The sequence below is a fragment of the Crocuta crocuta genome, unplaced genomic scaffold, assembly GCF_008692635.1.
Source record: "Crocuta crocuta isolate KB4526 unplaced genomic scaffold, BGI_CrCroc_1.0 scaffold301, whole genome shotgun sequence".
Taxonomy (NCBI): domain Eukaryota; kingdom Metazoa; phylum Chordata; class Mammalia; order Carnivora; family Hyaenidae; genus Crocuta; species Crocuta crocuta.
In genome coordinates this window covers 2,993,248-2,999,340 of record NW_027527544.1, presented here as the reverse complement: position 1 = coordinate 2,999,340, position 6,093 = coordinate 2,993,248, and positions in this window count along the sequence as shown.

Below are 6,093 nucleotides of genomic sequence, written 5' to 3'. Positions count from 1 at the left end.
TTAACTGTACAAACAAAGCAAAAATATAGCAACAAGCATAGAACAGAACCAGAAGAAAACAGGAGGGTATTTATAATAGAGGTGAGAGGGTCAGGTGGACTTAATCGAAAGATGACAAGGACAAAATGCCATTTTTTTTAGTTTATTTTTGAGAGAGAAACAGAGACAGAGAATGAGCGGGGGAGGGGCAGAGAGCGAGGGAGACACAGAACCCGAAGCAGGCTCCAGGCTCTGAGCTGTCAGCACAGAGCCGGACGTGGGGCTCGAACTCATGACCTGAGCTGACGTCGGACGCCCAACCGACGGAGCCACCCAGGCGCCGTCTTGATGATTGTAGCTGTAAGTAATCTTTTGTATCGGGTAGAGTGCAAATACCAAGTCTTTTGACTGTGACCTGACTCAGCATACCGTTCCCGCTAATGGGCCTGATCTCACGCCTTCTGGGGGCACACTTGAACTCAATGTTGCGTGCCCTGCAGCTGAGCCCAGCTCTTCCCTTTAGGACTTCTGTGTCTTCCTTTTCTGTGAAGCCTTTCTTGGTTCCCGCTGCTTCTTTTGAACCTGAAAAGTGAGGGTTCCTTCCCTCTTGAATGCCCTGCACTCTGTATCTGCATTCCTGAGTACCGCCACAGCCTTCCTGATGGTGGGCTCCAGGTACCTGACACCCAGTGTCCGGTATACAGTAGGGCCTTAGCAAACAATTTGTTGTCAGAGAAAAAGAATAAACCAGACTCCACCCCTACTTCAGGAAGGCACACGTGCGCGGTCGTAAGTGGGCAAATGTATGTGCACCCCCTTTAAGTGCTGGTGTGCTTGGAAGTTGGTTTGCAGGAAGGTCTCTGACACCATATTGGTGTGAAGCCAAGTCTTCCGTATCAACATGTTGACCCAGGCTCTCTCTGTTTTTTTTTTTAAGGTCGATTTGTTTATTTAGAGACACCGAGAGAGAGCACAACCCGGGGAGGAGCAGAGAGAGAATCCCAGCCAGGCCCCTCGCTGTTAGCGCAGGACCTGACATGGGGCTCGAACCCCAAACCAGGAGATCATGACATGAGGCGAACTCTAGAGTTGGACGCTTAACTAACTGAGCCTCCCAGATACCCCTTGAGCCTCTATCTTTAATCAGGACCTGGCATGGATGTAGTAGCTATTGCAACCACCCAGCTGCGTAACAAACACCCCCCCCAACCCCCCGTGGCTCACCACAAACCCTATTTCCCACCCATGGATGCTTGTGGCTTCTCTGCTCCAGCCTAGGGGGTTGGATTGAGGCCACCTCCAAGCACCTCTCACTCCACGTCAAATTTGCACCAGCTACCTGGAGGCACGTTTCAGACCTCTGACTGTACCCTCCTGACTTATATTCCACGGACCAAAGTGAGTCACGTGGCTGAGCCCCACATTAGTGGGACCTGGGGGTGTACTCTGCCCATGGCGGGGTGCACAGAGGGGCTGGGGCGAGGGAGATCACCGAGCAAGGACACAGTGGGCCGCACTGCGTGAGCCGAGGCTGGGGGCCCAGCTACAAAGGCCCGAAGCCAGAGGTATGGCAGTGGCCTTGTGGGCAACAGGGAAGAAGATCTAGGAGGAGGCCAAACTAGATGGGGGCTCGCGCTGCCCTGAAGGAAATCCATTCTTGGGCTGCCATGGAGGACGGACGGCTCCAGGTCCAGGTAAGGGCATGGAATCTGCTGTAGGCACTGCCGGCCAACTCCCCCCTCCGTGGTGTCTCTGTCGCTCTGCCGCTCATCCTTAGTGGGGAACGATCTCGATGGCCATTTTCTTGGCATGAGATCCTGGGCCGGGGGAAAGTGTAACCTTTGAAAAGATGACAGTTAGGCTTCTGGAGTGGTGAGTCTTTCCTCTTGGGTGTCTGGTGTTTGAGTCCTTCAAAAACCAGCAGGGAGGCGCCGGGTGGCTCCGTCCGTTAAGCATACTCTTGATTTCAGCTCAGGTCATGATCTCACGGTTCGTGAGTTCGAGCCCTGCGTCGGGCTTGCTGCTGTCCGCACAGAGCCTGCTTTGGGTCCTCAGCACCACCCCCCCCACCCCCCGTCCCTCCCCTGCTTGCATACTCTTTCTTTCTCAAAAATAAGTAAACTTGAAAAAAAGCCAGGAGAGATTGGGTGGGAGGAGGATCAAGGACTCTTCTCTAGATGATGGGGAATAGCTGAGGCTCTGCTGGCCTTCCCCCTCCCCGAGAGCCAGTGGTTAAATCTTTACCAGCACATCACTGCTGCTCCATTCCATCAAAACCTTAGAAGTACCTTTCTCGTGGTTTCTTGGAAGTCTGCTGTTCTCCTTGTAAAGGCAAAATGAGTTTGTGACTGCGGTGCGGTGGAATGAGGCAATTGTACTATCCCACGCTTGTTCAGTTCTTAATCTAGAAAAGAAGGCTTCGAGCACTTTGTTTTTAAATTCAGCAAGTCCTGTGTGAGGCTGGGGGCTGTCACCTGGCCAGGGGAGGGTCCATGGTGAGAAGGCCGGTCGGGGGAGGGGGAGGGAAGTGACTGAGTCTGCAGGAGGTTGACCCTATCTATCTAGCACTTTCGATTGAGCCCACGATTGTCATGCATCACCTGAAAAGGTTATAAATCGCCCCCCGTGTTGAACAGCTCCAGAATGAATGAAATGGAATGAAATGTGCACCATGTGAGAGGGCTCATCTGAGGTTTGGGGCTTTGCCAACGTACTGAATGAACGACTGAGGGAGTAGATAGAGGTGGAAGTAGTTTTGTGTGCCTCTGTTCGTCTCCTTCTGTAAGTATTTTTAAAATTTTAGTTATTGTTATCATTGTTATTTTATTTTTAAGTAAAATATATAGGCGTACTTCATGCCTGGCATGGAGCCCAGTGCAGGGCTTGAACTCACAGCCCTGAGGTCAAGACCGGAGCTGAGATCAGGAGTTGGACGCCCAACCGACTGAGCCACCCAGGTGCCCATCCTTCTGCATTTTCTTTCTTTCTTTTTTAAAAAAAAATTTTTTTTTAATGTTTATTTGTTTTTGAGGGAGAGACAGAGCGTGAGCGGGGGAGGGGCAGAGAGAGAGAGGGAGGCACAGAATCCGAAGCAGGTTCCAGGCTCCGAGCTGTCAGCACAGAGCCTGACTCGAGGCTCGANTGGTGTCCCCTACGTGATCTGCGATCTGAGGGCAGGATCGTGGGTCTGTACTTCCCGATCCCCTGTCCTGCCCTCACAAAGCCCGTCATTAATTCCTGCGGGAGCTGCCACCCCCGCCTATCCTTTGGCACGGTGTTGGCAGTCTCTTAAGGAGAAAGGAATAATTTTGTCTCCTGTCACGTAGCAAAATCAAAGCTTTTGGCAAGCATGAAGCCTGGGAGGCCTTTCCTGCCACACGTATAATTAGAACTTTGGGCTAAGCCCATCCCCGAGGAGCAAAACATTACATTTTAAGGCACATGCTTTCGGATTTATTTATTNTTCTTAAATCGGGTCTGCTCCCAACACAGCGTTTCCACATATGGATATTAATTTATGTGATCACTTGAATACAAACGCTCGGCTGTCTCCATAAGTTATAGAAGCAATCATCCCAGGGAGCATCGGAGATACCGAGAGTCAATTCCTGTGTAATAATTTCATATTCGAGCCAGGGATGCCAAATCACGGCCCCTTTGGATAAAATGTGAGCCTGCGGAAACACTCCCCTCCCCCTTTTTATTATTGTGCATTTTATTTCTCCATAAAATACGTTTATGCCCTGGAAAAACAAACCAGCCCAGGGGGCCAGGCTGACAGCGTGATGCAGGGGGCGCTTCCTGGAAGCTTCTGACTCAGCCACTGGCAAGCACAGCGGTGAGGGAGTGTGCCCGTGAGCTGCCGAAGAAGCCCTCGGGGGGCCGAACCTTGAGGGGGGCGGGGGCAAGNNTTTGAGATATAATTCACATATTCTACCATCCGCCCATTTAACGTGTGCATTTCAGTGAGTTTTAGTGCCCTCCCGCAGAAATGCAACCATCAGCACTTCTTATCAGCCCCCAGAGAAACCCTGTCCCCACGAGCAGTCACTCCCCATTTCCCTCCGGCCGCTCCGCAGCCTCGCGCATCCCCTCATCTACTTTCTGTTGCTGTAGGTTTGCCTGTTCTGCAATTTTCTTACAAGTGAAACCACGCGATCCGCGTCTCTCGTGACTGGCTTCCTCCGCTTAGCGTAACGTTTCCAAGGGTTATTCTTGTTGTAGCAAGTGTCGGTCCCTCGTTTCTTTCGTAGCCGAATAGTGTACCCCGCCATGTGGATTTGCCACATTTTGCTGATCTGCGCATCTGTTGGACATTTGGGTTGTTTCTGCCTTTGGACTCTTGTGAAGAGTGCTGTGCGAACACTTGTGGACGCGTGTTACATACATATCTAGGAGCAGAATTGCTGGGTCATATGATAACTGTATGTTTAACCTTATTGAGAAAGTGCTAGACTGGTGTCCGCAGTGTATGTGGGTTTCATTCCCTCCTCTCTTTTTGATTGTATAAATTGTGGTAAAATATATGTAACATAACATTTGCCATTTAAAAAAAAATGTTTATTTTTGAGAGAGGGAGAGACAGAGAGCGAGGGGGGGAGAGCAGAGAGAAAGGGGGAGACACAGAATCTGAAGCAGGCTCCAGGCTCCAAGCTGTCAGCACAGAGCCCGACATGGGGTTTCAACTCTGGAACTGCGAGATCACTACCTGAGCTGAAATTGGATGCTTAATGGGCGGAGCCACCCAGGCACCCATAAAATTGACCATTTTAACTAAACATTATTTTTTAATTTAGAGAGGGAGAGATAGAGAGAGAGTGTGTGTGAGCAGGGGAGGGGCAGAGAGAGTCCTTTTCTCTCCCAAGAAAAAATCGCAAGCAGGCTCCAGGCTCAGCGTGGAGCCTGACGTGGGGCTTGATCCCACCACCCTGGGATGAGGGCCTGAACTGAGAGCAAGAGTTGGATGCTCAACCGACTGAGCCACCCAGGTGAACCCTCCCCCTGATAATCTGTATTCTACTTTTGATCTCTCTGAATTTCTCTGTTCTAGGGTTCCGATTCCTTTCATAGCCTTCCCGATGGATGTTTCTCTGGGTTCTGCTTAAATACCTCCAGCGACAGAGGGCTCGCTCCTTTGTCAGGCATCCCATCCTGCTTTCAAAAACATCTGTTGAGAAGCCTTTTATGTAACTTCTGCCCCGATCAGCTCCCCTCAGACCCATCCACCAACCTCCGTATTGCCCCTCCGGGCTTAGTTGACTTCCCCATCCGCAAGATAAGCTGTAATGGAAACCCCCCCACCCCCCTTTCAAACAAAACCCTCTGCCTTCTAGGATGTAGCTCCGGGAGGACAATCTCTTAGCGGGATAAGAAGTGAGCAGCTCTGACCTTGTGCCCCCTGAGCCCCCTTCCCCTGGAGGGTCCTCACTTTGAAATCTACTGATACCAACACACTAGGGCCCAGGGCTGCCCCCTCTTCGTTTTACACTTGGGTCCCAGGGATACGCTCTCCCCAGCTTGGCTTCTCTTGAGACCGTTAAACACCAAGGGAGGCCAGAAGGGACACTGATATGGAACACACCAAACAAAGGCCCCCCGGCTCACAGAGCACAGGATCACACCGGCCCTGCAGAGCCCGCCTCTTCCAGGGCTGTCCTAAGCCACAAGGCTTGGGGCGATGTGTAGATTTTTTTTCCCTTCTGTCTTTGCTGGGCTTTCTTTCTGAAAATCCTGTTGTTCCTCACATGTTGCACCTCCCGGATGATTCTGTATGTCTGTTATCTTTTCTCCCATGGTTTCTGTCTCTTTCATTATGCTCTATGTTCTGGAAGAATCTCTTGANGACCTGAGCTGAAGTCGGACGCTCAACCGACTGAGCCACCCAGGCGCCCCTCTCCTCTTTCTTTAAATTCTCACCAGTTTCCCAAATTATCTGTTTTCTCCAGGATCAACTTTCCTGTTGTTCTTCTCTGTCTTTCTCTTTGATGTTGCAGACTTTCTTCACGTGGGTAGGGCGTTGCTTCCTGCGGAGCCAGAGGAGGAACGCGGACCAGAGCATTGCGTGGTTGTGTGACACGGGCGGGGACTGGTGGTTGGGGAGCTCCAGTTAGGTGC